This window comes from Ostrea edulis, chromosome 9, assembly GCF_947568905.1.
Source record: "Ostrea edulis chromosome 9, xbOstEdul1.1, whole genome shotgun sequence".
Classification (NCBI taxonomy): domain Eukaryota; kingdom Metazoa; phylum Mollusca; class Bivalvia; order Ostreida; family Ostreidae; genus Ostrea; species Ostrea edulis.
In genome coordinates, this window is record NC_079172.1 from 27,684,288 (window position 1) to 27,700,537 (window position 16,250).

Here is a 16,250-nt window from a genome sequence, read left to right on the forward strand (position 1 = left end):
GTAGCTTAGATATTCAGAACAGGGAAAGTTGTTAAAGATTCCATAGTTGTCAGTACTAGTGATGCGTTAACTAATACTCTGGTGACCGATACGGCGTGTGGGTCTCTTGTTCAGTACATGATGCTAATGTGTATACCCTATCAACTGGGTTTTCAGCAAGATTATTACATTTAACAATTGTAGTCAAATATATGATTCAAAATCTCAGAGTTTGGAATAGGTATGAAAACACATTGTGTTTCATACCGATTGTTAAGCCGTTCTTGGCACACTGATTTTGACTGCGAATAACTCCGTTTACCTGATCAGGATATAGGGCTCACGGCGGGTGTGACCGGTCAACAGGGGATGCTTACTCCTCCTAAGCTCCTGATCCCACCTCTGGTGTGTCCAGGGGTCCGTGTTTGCCCAACTATCTATTTTGTATTGATTATAGGAGTTATGAGATTGATCACTGTTCGTTATCTTCACCTTGCATTCAACAAAGTAAATAAGATGTGCTACGTTACAATCCATTATAAAACATCAAACAAAAACCATTGTGATTCTAAACAACTCCTTTTGTTCAATTTTGGAATAAAATAGTTGAAATTTCAGATTCCAGTTGGAAGAAAAACCCACATATATCTTGAAATATTTCATAATTTTCAGAAGAAACAGTTCACAGAAGGGAAGAATACTTCATAGATTACAATTGTAAAACAACAAACGAAAATCATTATGATGTACATGTACAATTTTCTTGTTTGTAGTCCCAATTTTGACTTGAGAGAAACAGTTTTCTGGAAATAATTCTTAACTTTGGGAAGGAACATTTCATCAAAGTGAAAAAGATGTCTATTGTCATGATCCTGTGCAAATACCTTATAATATAATCGGAATTTTTAACGAGACACAAATACAGCGATTTCCCCATATAAATGGGTATACATGTATGAAAGGTGAAGATAACGAACAGTGATCAATCTCAACTTCTATAAGCAATATAAAATAGATAGTTGGGCAAACACGCACCCCTGGACACACCAGCGGTGGGATCATGTGCCTAGGATGAGTAATCATCCCCTGTCAACCGGTCACATCCGCCGTGAGCCATATATCATGATCAGGTAAACGGAGTTATACGTAGTCAAAATCAGTGCCAAGAACGGTCTAACAATCGGTATGAAACACGCCAGACAGCATTTGACCCAATGGTTAGTTGTATTGACAAACAAGATTGTTATAACGACCATAGAATTTGCGAAATCCAGACTGTAATCGAGACTTGAAATTCCTGTACCATCACCTTGTTTATCAGTAGCTTGCCTCGATTTAAAAACTGACCATACGCAGAACAAGCTCTTGCGTATTGAATCAGTTGAGAGAAATAAACACCACATGTAGGTGATAATGGAATATTGCTACATCAATATGGGAAGTTGACGATGGAGAAGCTGAAATTATTCCGTTTGTCATAAAGTTGAGTGTTCAGTTTTCCGTTAATGTCTACTCTCAATAAAATATCTAAGTATGAAGCAGAAGTGGACGACTCTGTGGTGTGTTTTATTTCAAGCTTACAGGAATATATCGAATCGACATATGAATTAAAGTTATTAATGTTAAGTGCTTGTCTCAGTTAAAACCATGCAAAACAGTCCAGAAGCACATGTTACCAATCCTTGTGATATTTTACACGGAGAATCACCTATGGGTTCTATCTCCATTTACAAAATATTTCAGTGAAATATCCATGCATGTTCTTTTTATACTGCGCCACATATTCCAGGCATATTGGTCTCAATTATCAAGTCAAAATACAGCTTTATCAGCTATTTTTGATACCCGAAATATAGATAAGTGAGATAGGCAGTCCAATTATGGACAGACTTAAAAAAGTACCTCCTCTATGCTATAAATCAAACTAAAAATGAGGTGAAGATATTTTATCATAATCGAGTACCGATGCCTTTATTATGGGTACCCCCCCCCAAAAAAAAATATCTGATTCGGCATTTTTTCCTTATGTTCAGAGCCATCAGTCTTCCAAGGTAGGTCAAGTTTGAGGGGTTGTGTTCATTTAGTAAAAGCTCTGTCATATATGGCCAACTCATAAAAATATTGAGCTCGGCAAATAATATTGTCCATTTCGACAAGGGATGCGAAGATACTACCATTAGAAAATCTGACAAAGTCGATAAAATCCACCACACAATGAATTTCACATACCATACCAACAATTATAACAATACCAAAGGAAAAAACATTCTCATTTTAAGAAATTTTTAATAAATACTAATTTTGAAATTGGTAATTCAAAGTATCTTATACAAATCATAGTAATTATACACCAAAACTGTATTTCAAAATAATCCACATGTTTGACCACATAAATCTGATATCCTGATTGTTAAAGATATTTATGTTACTCCAACTCCTTTAACCAAGTGTCCTAAAATTGAATAGGGGTTATGTACTAAGATACATCAGCTTGCCTTAGGAAACCTATACAGAAAAGTATTGTCTAATACCATGTCTGTCTATGAACCAACTGAGAGATAGACCAATATGTGCGAAGCAATACACCAATTTTCTTTCAAGGAGAGTTAAGGTGACTCGCTACAACTTAAAGAGTTTTTCAAATCAGCACAAAAATGAGTTCATCATGAAGGATATGATACATCATAAGTATATATGTCAAAAAGGCATACAATATGCAATTTTGGATAAAAATAACATGATTTTTAAAAATTAATATCATTAACTATGAAAAACAGCCTATGGCAGATTTGAACTCAGGATCTAAGGTTCACCAGCCCAATGCTTTATTCACTGAGCCACAATGATAGACATGCAACCAAATCAATCGATAAAAAACAATTTCACAAAACATTCAAATTGCTAACTTGAGATATGAGCCTTGGTGTAGTGAGCTACCTTAAATATAATGTAGATGAAACAATCTACAAAGATTTTTTTAACAATGTACATAAGATTTAAAAATCTATAACAATCAAAGTTGTCTAAATGTTTGAGGGATCTTGTAGAATTACTGAAGTAGAAATAGATACAGTATAGCAATACATAAATTTAACCTCATCCCTGAACATGGACAGAATGATTATTTCATGAGATTGACTTTTGTGCAAGATTTTACATGTGTAACATAATAAAAACATCATTTGCATGAAATGTATTTGACCTTACATGTAAATGCGACCTTAAACATGACTTTCATTCAATGGGTTTCTATCGATCTATTTGTAAAAAAGAAGTGACTTTGAATATGGCCTTTACTTTCATTAAATTTTATTTATCTTGATTAAGCTTCAGTCCTTCACTACAAGTTTTATGTTTTGAAGGTAAAAAATAAAACAATGATATCAAATAAGAAAAACCCAAATTTTCATCCACTAAGTTTTAACAACCTTTAACCTATCTATATGGAGCATTTTGAGAGAAAAATTCAGTTCTTTACAAAATCCTTGCATTATGTTTAATGAAAATGGAGCCTAAAATGAAAATTACTGTGTTTCTACTGTTTTGAAATTATACCTCCTACCCTAGAATTTAAAATAAAATATATTTTGTTAAAGAGATTTTTCAATAAACATTTTTATGAAGTTCACACTTGTACTAACTTCAAAGTAATTAATATCAAGCATATTTAAAAGTACCATTAACTGTAAAAACTGAGCCCCTTAAATCAAATATGTTAATGTACCTGTAACTTTAAAAATATAGATTGTGATTAGATTGTCTCTTAGTTTTCTTTTGAAAATAAAAGTTTGAGAAAAAAATTATAATGTATATTCTACCAGCCTACTTCAGTTTTGACTTAGATGTTAACAGAAACACAAAAATTTACATTTTTAGTCCGATTCATAAAATTAAATACATGCAATGTGTATATAATAGACAAATATGATATAACCCCATCATGTATTATACCATAATCTATAACAATATTGTAGAATTAAGAAATATTGATGTACACAGCATTATGCATGTACATCGTTGACATGGTCTCTTCTGATATTGAACATTGCTATCATGCAGATCCATAACTATACTTCAGATAATGTTCATCTATGCGCAGGTTTTCCATTGCTTCTAACGTGACACCTTGGACACTCATTCACAGTTTCTTTGTTTTGTTTGGTTCATTCTCTGACACTATAAGTAAAAGTCATACATTTAATGAAAACTTTCTCTGAAAAGATCAAATTGGGGGGGGGGGGGGGGGCTATTATATATATACATACAAAACACTCTGTAAGATTTCATTGTCAGAATAAGGACAAAAAGACAGTCAGACATACTAAAAACAAATTCTTGGATAATTATGATTAATAATTAGAATTCACAAGTAATTCATTTTTACAACATTCTGAATGTAAAAATATATTTAGATTATCAAACACAAGAGAAGTATTTAAAAACAGGTTCATTAATAAGCAACAAACAAAGGCAAAATAAGTTATCATTTTCAGACCATACATGTATATGCTAGTTCAGGTTTATTTGATCAGATGGGCATCAGATTGAAAATTAATTTTATAAATGTAGAATTAGTACATGATATGCATTTATTTTACCTACTTGTATATCATCCTCAATACTGGTAGGTACATTCAAACATGCCAAAGAATTCCTCAATTTGCTTGAGCATAATGCTGCATTGCTTTATACCCTGCAATAAAGTAAAAATTTCCATTAAGAATTTTCTTACAAAAAGGGATACAGTACTGTGATAAATGGTAGGTTGTAGCAAATGTGGTGTATGACATAGTTATATATGTTTGTAGGTTTATGTTATTATAATTTATGCCTTTAGATTTGGGGCTCACGGCGGGTGTGACCGGTCAACAGGGGATGCTTACTCCTCCTAGGCACCTGATCCCACCTCTGGTGTGTCCAGGGGTCCGTGTTTGCCCAACTATCTATTTTGTATTGCTTGTAGGAGTTATGAGATTGATCACTGTTCGTTATCTTCACCTTGCATTTGACTACATACACTTGAATGATTTTATACCTCAGACAGTAGTGTGCAGGAACAATATGAATTTGATATCAGGTGTTCAGATCATATGATATACTGGTACTGTTCCTTGATCCTGACATATTTTCAGTTAGGGAATTTACCTACTTTCCGTATCATTCATGTTTCATGGCGGATTAATTGTTCAAACAAAAGCAGTGCATTAAAAAAGGTTTACACTACACTTGTCCTTGAATGAATGTATTATTCAATGACCGAAAGCAAATTACTCATATCTCCTGTTCAGATTTTTTTTCCACCTTCTGTGGGAGTTTGAATTTTTTCCTCTATTCTTTCTCAACCACCCCCAATCACTATTGAAATAATGGAATGTGACTGGCTTTTAAAATTTGGAATAAATTACATATCTTTAATCTCCTTTTCTTACTGTCCGAGTGTTAGACAAAAAACGTCCCTGGCTCTGAAGATTTTATAGTTCCTATGGAAGGTCTCTGTAATACTGTATAACACTACATGAACATTTCCTCAGTGTAGACATAGATATCCATTTTTCCACCACCTAATTACTGCTACAAAACCCACAGATTTGGCATCACGCTTTATAAAAAACATTTAAAAAAACAGCTAATATTTTTCGGGGAGCCGGGAGTGGGACATTACACAAATTTATGTAAAGTTTCCTTACCAGCTTCAACCTGAATTGCCTCCATTGACCGATACCAAAACATTGGTAATGCACCTCAATCTGCCTTCGCCTTTCTGGAAGAACAATTGTCTAGAACACTGCATTTGTCCGTGTTCTTTTCCAATATATGCCGTAATGGTCTCGTTGTTTTTGACATATTTAACTGTCCAGTAACGCATAAAACTCTGGTCCGGTACAGAATCAATACGGATATTTCGAACCGTTTGATGAACATACAACGTACATTCCAATGTAGGTGTGCAGAAGTATCTTTCTTACAATCAATCAACGATGAAGTGTCAGAATCTTCGAAATTATGACCAAAATTTCCACAAATAAAGCTATGATCTCCAAAACATTTGCAAAAATTACAAGTCAGACGATGCCAGCATTTCTCGTATACCTTTTGAGACTCCTTTTTTGAAGAGTTACACGGGGAATCCCCATTTCGATTTATACAGAAGAAGTGTATTTATCATGTTTTTTCGACCTTTTTTACTATTTCCGAGCTTAGAAATGATAATATAGATGTTTTTTCATGAGTATTATAAAAAAAATGTTTAGAAATCATTAAAAGAAACGGTTTTAGAACCAAATTAATTTTCTTCAAATAAGTCGGAATATAGTTACTATTTTTGGCAATTTTCAGCTACTTCTCATTATTTGCCAAGCTCCATAATATAATTCTTAATATATCCTAAGTATCTAAAAAATATGGAAATACAACCAATTAAAATAGTTGTCTACCTCACACGATACAGGTGCTCAAAGTTGACTAACAATGAACATGTCAAATAGTAAGCCATGTTTGTCGCACCCCCCTTTTAATGCGTCAAACATGAAAAATCATCCAACAGTCGCAAATGATACATTAGACTGTATATTTCACCATATCAATACGTTTTAATTCATAAAACTGATATTAACTAATTCAATTTATCGCAAAAATGGGTAATTTTAAACCATTTTCTATGTAGGGAAGCTAGGGATTGACCGAAATGCAGTTTGCTCGTGTTACTATAAATAGAATGAACTTGACCTATATTTTGGTCTCACGATTGACTCACTTTAGACCATACATCAAAAAAATATTTTCATTGTTGGAAAGTTTTGACCCCCCTTCTGGAATATTTTTCTGATTTTGCCTGTTTCTCTCTGAGACAAGCACTTAATAGATAAAACGTCGATATATCTAAATGTCAAATTGAAAACCACAGCAATAGATTGTTTCTTCTCGCGTAGAAGTTTTTTAAAAATAAATTCTACTTCATATGAATATAAAAAACAGGTCAACTACAAAGAAGCACAATTCGTGCCCTGGGAATTTCAATACACTGTTAGAAGACTTGATCACCGAAGACCACGAAGATATTGTCAATGAGGAACCAGAAATAGCATATATTTTATTTCAAATTCAGAGTCCTTGCTCGTGAAATCAGAGTGGTGTTTAACAAAGTAGTTTTTTGGATGACATTACTAGATGCAAGGTGAAGATAACGAACAGTGATCAATCTCATAACTCCTATAAGCAATACAAAATAGATAGTTGGGCAAACACGGACCCCTGGACACACCAGAGGTGGGGTCAGGTGCATAGGAGGAGTAACCATCCCCTGTTGACCGTTCACACCCGCCGTGAGCCCTATATCCTGATCAGGTAAACGGAGTTATCCGCAGTCAAAATCAGTGTGCCAAGAACGGCCTAACAATCGGTATGAAACACGTCAGACAGTATTTGACCCAATGCAAGGTTGTATTGACGAAGTAGATCGTTATAACGACCATAGAATTTGCGAAATACTGACTTCAATCGAGACTGTTGAAACCCCTGTAATATCAACTTGTTTGTCAGTAACTTACCTCGATTTAAAATATGACTATACGCAGTAGAAGCTCTTGCAGATCGAATCAGTTGAGATATATAAACACCATATGCAGATGATAATGGAATATTGCTACATAAATGTGAGAAGTTGACGATGGAGAAGCTGAAATCATCCCGTTTGTCATACAGTTGAGTTGTCAGTTTGCCGTTAATGTCTTCTTTCAATAAAAGTCTTAAGTATGAAGCAGACGTGGACGACTCTGTGGTGTCCTTTATTTCGAGCTCACAGGGATATATCAAGTCGACATATGAATGAAAGCTATTATTGTTAATAGAGAAAACGTTATCGATTATACAGTGTATTTAAATGTCGAATTGAAGGCCACAGCGAGATATTTGTTCTTCTCGCGTAGAAGTTTTTGAATAAATTCTGCTTCATATGAATATAGAAACAGTTCATCTAACAAAGGAGCACAATTCGTGCCCATGTGAATTCCAACAGACTGTTAGAAGACCTGATCACCAAAGACCACGAAGATATTGTCAATGAGGAACTCTAGCATATTTTTATTTCAACTTTAGAGTACTTGTGCGTGGAATCATCGGTGTTTAATAAAGTAAGTTTTTTAAATGACTGATCACTAAATATGAATATTTCCATTTTCCGTTTTTGTTGAAGAAGCAACTGTCTATGATGTCAAAAAGTCTAGTCTTTAATTTATCGTGAGGAGTGGTCGTGTATAGTGTTGAAAAGTCGTAAGTTTTAATGTTATTGATTTGGGGAAAATTCTGCGATTTCAAGTTTTCTAATAGTTCTTTAGATTTTTTTTAGAATCCACATTTGATTTACACTACTTCTGGCATATGTAGTCGCACAGTAAGTTTGAGGTTTCTACTTCACAGCTGTTAATACTTTCGTGAGGAGCAAAGGCTTGGTAGAGAGCACTTACTGGATCAAGTAATGCATCTTTGAAAAGGGACATGGACACAATTTAAGCTGAAAATTTTCAAATTTTATGTTTTGATTTTGAATGTTTAAAATGCCTAACTAAGGTATTACTAATGATCAGCTAATTTTTTTTTTATGTAAACAAGGCTCGTGTCATGTCTTTTTTAGTAAAATTTTCGTTTAAAGCAGAATTTTTTAATTCATAAGCGAATTCTCAACCAAATAAACATTTTCTAGTATTTGGCACATGCCATTGTGTTTTAAACACGCTATTTTCTATTAAACAGCCTAATGTAAACAAAAACATGGAACGGGCCTTGTTTACAAAATAAGGTAAGTGGAGTGCTGTATATCGCGCGCAACTACATAATTGGTCAACAAAAATTTGAATATCAGTTAAGTGATATTCAAATTTTGGTTAATCATTATAGAAATACAATATACTTTAGTTACATGTAAGCATTGTAAACAAAACAAAAATAGGAAAATAACATTTCAAAATTTTCAGCTCAAATCGTGTTCATGCTCCATGTAGTTAAGGAATCCAGTATAAGTACGGTAATTCATATTCATTTGACCCATTCACTGGGATATTAACTATGTCTAAAACTAAAGCATGATTTTGAAGAATTTCATCTTTTGAAAGAACGGTTAGAGTGCAAGTACGATTTCCAAAAGTGGAATTAATGCCAAATTCGTTTAAAATACAGTTGTAATAATGAGCCTTACAAAGACAATGTTGTTACTAGCTTTGTCAGCTGGAACCAAAACATATTCCTCATGTAACCTATCTAATTTTATTACTTCTGGTTTACTAAATACAGAAGGATAGATGGTACGTACTTTTGTTTTGATGTCTAGTGCTGGATTTTATTGTATATATTTTAGCGAGAGCTAGTTTATCAACTTTATATTTGTATTATCCCGTTGGGATTCGAATTAGAATAGGTCCTCAGTACCCCTGCTTATCGTAAGAGGCGACTAAATGGGGCGGTCCTTCGGATGAGACCGCAAAAACTGAAGTCCTGTGTCAAAGCAGGTGTGGAACGATAAAGATCCCTCCCTGCTCAAAGGCCATAAGCACCGATCATAGGTCTAAATGTTGCAGCCCCTCACCGCAATGGTGACGTCTCCATATGAGTAAAATATTCTCGAGAGGAACGTTAAACAATATTCAATCAATCATTACTAAATAAGATAAATGCTTTCTTAAAAGCGAGGGCTCGTAACAGTTTTCTTAATTACGGTACAGTATGAAATTTTTTCTGGTGATCAAATCTGATAAGCAAACTGAAACTCGCAATTATTTAGAAAACGCATTGAGCAATTGAGCTTTTCGGATCAAAATTTGTCCGTTGTCTGTCGTTGGCATAAACTTTTCCCATTTTCATCTCCAGAACCACTGGAACAGTTTCAACCCAACTTGGCACAAAGCATCCTTGGGTGAAGGGCTTTCAAGTTTGTTCAAAGGAAGGTCCATTTCCCCTTCAAAGGGGAGATAATCGCAAAAATGGGGTGGATCATTTAAAGAGCCACTGGGCCAGAGGAGCTGAAATTTACATGAAAGCTTCCTGATACAGTGCAGATTCAAGTTTGTTAAAATCATAACCCCTTGGGGTAGGATCGGGTCATGATAAGGTTACGAGTTGTATATATATATATATATATATATATATCCAAATTGTGTTTTTAAAAAAAATCACAGTGTCCGGTATAAAATATTAAAAGAAATAGAATAAACAGTACACAAAGTTAAAAATTTAACGCAAGCGCTTTCATTTTATAATCCTCAGGCGTTACATTTTACATTTTATGTAACGCCTGAGGATTATAAAATGAAAGCGCTTGCGTTAAATTTTTAACTTTGTGTACTGTTTATTCTATTTCTTTTAATATATATATATATATATATATATATATATATATAGAGAGAGAGAGAGAGAGAGAGAGAGAGAGAGAGAGAGAGAGAGAGAAATCTTAAGAAACACTGGACCAGAAAAGCTGAGATTTATACGAAAGCTTTGTGACAGTGCATATTCAAGTTTGTTAAAATTATTGTCCCCGGGAGTAGGATGGGGCCACAATAGGGAATCAAAGTTTTGCATACTGATATACATTGTATAGAAAAAAAAATTCTCAAGAACCATTGGGCCAAAGAAGTTTACATTTTCATGAAAGTTTACTGAAATAGTGCAGATTCAAGTTTGTAAAAACCATGGCCACCGGAGCACAATAGGGACTAAAGTTTTGCATGCGAATATATAGGAAAAATATTTAGATATGGGTCAAGGTGACTTAAAAGAGCGATGTGGCCCATGGGCCTCTTGTTTAATTTGTGAATATCAGAAACTTTATGGTAAAGTTGACATGATGACGTGTTTTTTTTTTTTTTTTTTAAAGCGCTTCAGTGACCAATGGGAATATTAATGAAAATGATTAATTGATTGTATACTGTTTAACGTCCTTCTCGAGAATATTTCACTAATTGAAGAATTCACCATTGTTTTGGCGCTAACTGTCTTTGAGCTGATGGGATCTTTATCGTGCCACACCTGAACATTGTGACACGGGAACTCGGTTTTTGTGGTCTCATAGGAAGGAGCGCCCATTTAGTCGCCTCTTGCAGCAGCAAGGAATACCGAGGACCTTAGTATTATAACCCCGATCCCCATGGAACAAATTAATTCAAATTTTGGGGTACATGTGTGTTATATTTTCAGATTAGGTTTCGTTTGTTGGGGGGGGGGGGGGCATTGATGAAGCACAGAAAGTTATGTATGGTACATGCAATCACACTTCGAAAGAGTTTATCTTTTACCAATTGAATTCCAACTTGACCAGTTTGATAAATTTGTGATGAAACATATGTATAGGCCTATGAGGTAACTGCCAGTGGGGGACTTATTAGGGATATTTACATTTACACAACTTGATCGTAGATGAGCGCGAGCTTTTAGACTCAACCTCAAACAAACGACCAAACTAAACTATCATAAAAGAGCTGGAGACAACGGCTCTAGTCTAATTTCCTTTGTAAACGCTTAGTTTCCTTTGCAATAAATAAAATGGCGGAAAGAAAAATGAGGTCAGTGATAATTATGTAATTTTCGAACTAACAGTTATCAAGATTAATACATGAATGTTACCTATCGTTGCGCCTATTCCCTCTTTGAAATTGGGAAATTCTGCTAAAGCGAATGACCAGTAGATAAAAAAAAAGCTATTGAAGAAAAATCGAAGGCATATCAACGTTGTTAACGAATGCATGCAGCTAAAATTGGTTATTGATTTACTATATTGCAATTTTTAAGGTTTATCCGATACATGATTTTATACAATTGTCATATATCAGAACAAAACAATTTTCATTTGCATCAATACGATTTAAGAAATAGAAACAAGCTTTTGCTATGTTGGGTTTAAAATTACTTTACGGCTTCGATCTTCGGACATGTTTTCTTTGCAACATTAGAGATTGTCAAACAATTGGTACTTTTGCTTCCAAGTTGCCTTTCAATAAAGTGTCAAAGTGAAGAAAGTATTCGTAATCAATGTACACTTTTCATATCGGTTGGTTGTGTATTGTTTAACGTCTCGTGTGAGAACTTTTCACTCATATGGAGACGTCACCATTACCGGTGAAGGGCTGCAAAATTTAGGCCTATTCTTTACGCTTACGGCCTTTGAAGAGGAAGGGATCTTTATCTTACCACGCCTGTTGTGATATTGGGACCTCGGTTTTTGTGGTGTCATCGAAGGAACGCCCCATTTAGTCGCCTCTTACGACAAGTATAAGGGGTACTGAGGACTTATAATAACCCAGATCCCCTCGGGATCTTTTCATAATGGAAATCGCTTTACGTCCAGTATACTAGTATTAAAAGTGGTGTACTAGTACTCTCAGGTGCTTGTGTTGCGGACAGGACTTTCGGTTAACCCCCTCCCCCCATCCTCTCTTGTATTTTTGAAAGTTTGAATCCTCTGGTATTTCAGGCGTATTTTTGATAAAATATACCACTTCAGAGTTTTATATTTCAATGGAATACACAAATTGCGCACATTAAAACAGTACTAAAATATATCGCGTCGGTGGCAGAGTAGTTAGGCTGTCAGACTCTCGACCGAAAGGTCGTGGGTTCGAGTCCTGGCCGCGGCAGGGTTGACGTTGTGTCCTTGGGAAAGGCACTTTACATGAATTTCCTCACTCCACCCAAGTGTAAAAGGGGTACCTGGCTATAGACTGTGAAAGATATTGTTAGAATGTTAGTGTTCAAGCGCTTGTAATGGCAGCTTGCACTGTATGCTTCCTAGGAGGCTGAGAAAGTTCTAGATTGATATCAGGTCTGCTGGGGTAATAATGTACATTGATAATTGTAAAGCGCTTTGAGCAGCATACGCTGGATAAGGCGCTATATAAAACCAAGCATTATTATTCATTATTATTATTATCGCCGATCATAACATCTTCGCTAGCCAAAGGTGACGATTATCTATTATATGGCATGTCAAACGTTGCAATATTTGATCTTTTCCATTTGTATTGTATAACTTTCCATTTGTATTCTATATTTTCCATTTGCATTGTCAATTTTTTTTTTATTTGTATTCTATATTTTCTATTCATATTGTATAATTTACCATTTGTATTCTTTATTTTCCAATTGTATTATATAATATTTATCTATTAATTTCCATTTGCATTGCACAATTTTTCAATTGTATTGTATCCGAGGGATTGTTTATTTTAATTTGTTACGAAGGATTTCATTTGTTTAGGTCCCACTTATATTTAGCCGTCACCAGCTGTAGGCCGGTGACGTACCACGAATAGACTAACTATGCTCAGCGCACAGTGGCGTAGCAGTGGAGGTTCTTTAACGTGCCAACGCCAGTCGCAACACGGGGTGTCTGCTTTTAAGGTCACATTATCGGTGATGCTCATGTAGCCATGGCACGAGTAGAACTCGAACATGCGACCTCACGGTTACGTACCAAAGGGTATATCATTGAACTACCACTACCGGTTTCATATATAGGACTAGTTGAACATACATGTATGTAGCTAGAAATGGTGAATCTTGCGCCGGGCGACCCCCCCCCCTCCCCTCCCTTCACAAATATGATATTTTGGTTTTTCGAGGTGACGTAAGTCAGCCTCGTATGTCAGACCCCAGCTTCAATGGCGCCCTGTTTTAATCACTACCATTTGCGAAATCATTTTGGTTTTTAATATAAGAAATTTGTTGTCACATATGCTAATGCAACGTAAAAGCTGTCACAATTCACTTTGAGATTGATATAGGATCCATATGTTTACCCTCTACGATAATCGAGTTAAATAAGAATTTATGAAATCGCAATTTTTATCCCTTCGATATGAAACAAAGTCCACACATCAAAAGGAATCGCGAATTAGTGTTTAGGTTTGTAAACAAGATCAAAATTATTTGTTGTTTGCCAACATTTTATTCCACGATCTTAGAAAAACAGAATTGGACTGTAGGAAACGATTTGCATTGCTTCTGTATTCATTCGCATTTTCACATATAGACGGGGAAAACATGGTCTATTTTTCTCTAGGAATTCTGGGTAAACAGCTGTTTCCTCTTATGTCTGAAAATTATGTTAATTAGCCGATTTATCGCCTATCAAAAAATAGTTCACATTGATACTATGTTCCATTTTTATTAAACTGTTATATATAAATTCTGTTTTATGTCAGATTGAAGAAGTCTTCCTTGTATGTGATATGTTGTATTTATCAAGCAGAAATTGTGTGTAATTAGAATTTTAATATTAAACTCTGCACTATTTCTCTGTATCCATACGCGCCATGCTATCCTGTTTATCAACAAGGAGAAAACGTCTTGCCTGAGAGAACTGATATATTCTTGCCAACGCATTAACTCAAGGTAATTATCTGAAACCCAATGAGTTAATTTCGTACAATTTTACCAAAATATTTCTTTTGGACGCATTTTTTGAGATTTTAATACTAAATCTGGGTGAAAACATGTAATCTTCGATCAAAAGGGCCGAGCGCCATTTCCCGCGCTCTTTCATGGTCAAGTCAGATAACTGTAAACATTGATTAAGAAATATAAATGAACATGTTTTTGTGAATATATTTGTTATTCAAGAAAAGAACTCCATTGGAAGTAATATATTGGAAATCAAGTTTACATTTCTTTGTCACGAAATATGATTTATCTCAAGAGTTGAATGAATTATCTCAAGAGTTGACACTTGTTTTCAAGAGTTGATATTTCATGAGTGGAAATTTTCTTGGACTGGTTTAACTTTGACTCAAGAATTGAATGAGTTATTTCAAGAGTTGACAGTTGTTGTCGTCATCAGATATGAAGGGTAGCAAAAAAAGAAAAAAATCATGATTTTGATAGTCATCAAAGGGAGAGCCCAAAATCTGTCAAAAAAAGAAAAAAGTCACAATGTAAGAAAAGATCCCATAATTTTGAAATGCGTGTCTGCCAACTTTCATCAAGGGTCAGAAACTTTCTCAGAATATAGCAGAGGTAAACAATGTGTAGCAAATTCACTTGTGTGCATTGCATTTAATGCAGTTAACCAAAAATTGTTTGGAGATTGGGATGCGAATGATATTCATTTTGTTCTCGAAAAAGGTGATGTTTTATACAAGCATGCAAGGCAGGCCTGTCCACATGAACATCTTAACCCAGAGGACTTGCCCAAAAATGTTTGCATTCAAAATCAGTTGCTTCATGTGTCTGATTTACCAGTTTATGCAGGGGAAATACAATCCACTTTTAAAGATAACGGCCCTTTCCTCTCTCTTGCTACAGCACTGAATTTATGCTTTGCAAATACCAAATATGGAGGTATATTTATATGCAATGGCAGTTCTGTTGCTGTATTCTGCTCAGGCAATCTGTTCCATGTTTTCGATCCACATGCACGTGATGCAAACGCAAATGTTAAGGCAGACGGTTGCTCTGTTTTGTTGACAGTCAGTGGTTTTTCAAATTTACAAGCTCTTTTGAGAAAGCTCTTTGGGCGTGAAGAGGGTGCAGCTTTTGAATTGTATGTAGTTTCAATGGCAAATGTAGAAATGATGCCTCTTGTCCAAAGACATGTCCAAAGACAAGCTGAAGTCACTGTCAAACGTCACCTCGTTTCAGTACCTTCAGTACTTTGATTTTTTATAGCAATGTCGAAAAAAGCATGAATGTACCTTTTATTTTGTCAGAACGCACTTATTTCAGGAAACCCCCTCCCCCACCTAGGCTTTGTCTTGGACTCACTAGGGGTCTTAAGACAGTCCTCAGCCATCCAGCAGTTTACTGCATCCTTTCGTTCAGAATTATCTAGATCAGCCAGGGACTAGTTTGAATGTGCTGATCACAATAGGCGCATAAAAGCAATTAATTGGGGGATGGGGGGGGGGGGTGGGTGTGTAACGCCATTGCATTTAGCAAATACGTTACATTCCCGCGAAACGTGGCTCCTGAACTTGACCTCTTCAACATCTCACGCATTACCAAATTCGATAAACGATAACTCAAGATTAATCCAATGAATAGTTGTAACAAACGAAACTCGATGTTAAACCCAAGGGTTCACGTCCCCTGAATGTACTGAATTCTGACTAAATAAAATGTGCATGCTTTCAGTGATTTTTTTTGTTTTTGTTTTTCAAACTACCACACCTCCTTTTGAATTGGGAAAAATTAGCGACATTTTCCTCAAATTGGGAAAAATCATTCATAGTAAATTAAAATGGTAAACATGCATAAAATAATCAAATAACAATTATTTTTTAGGTTTATTTCAG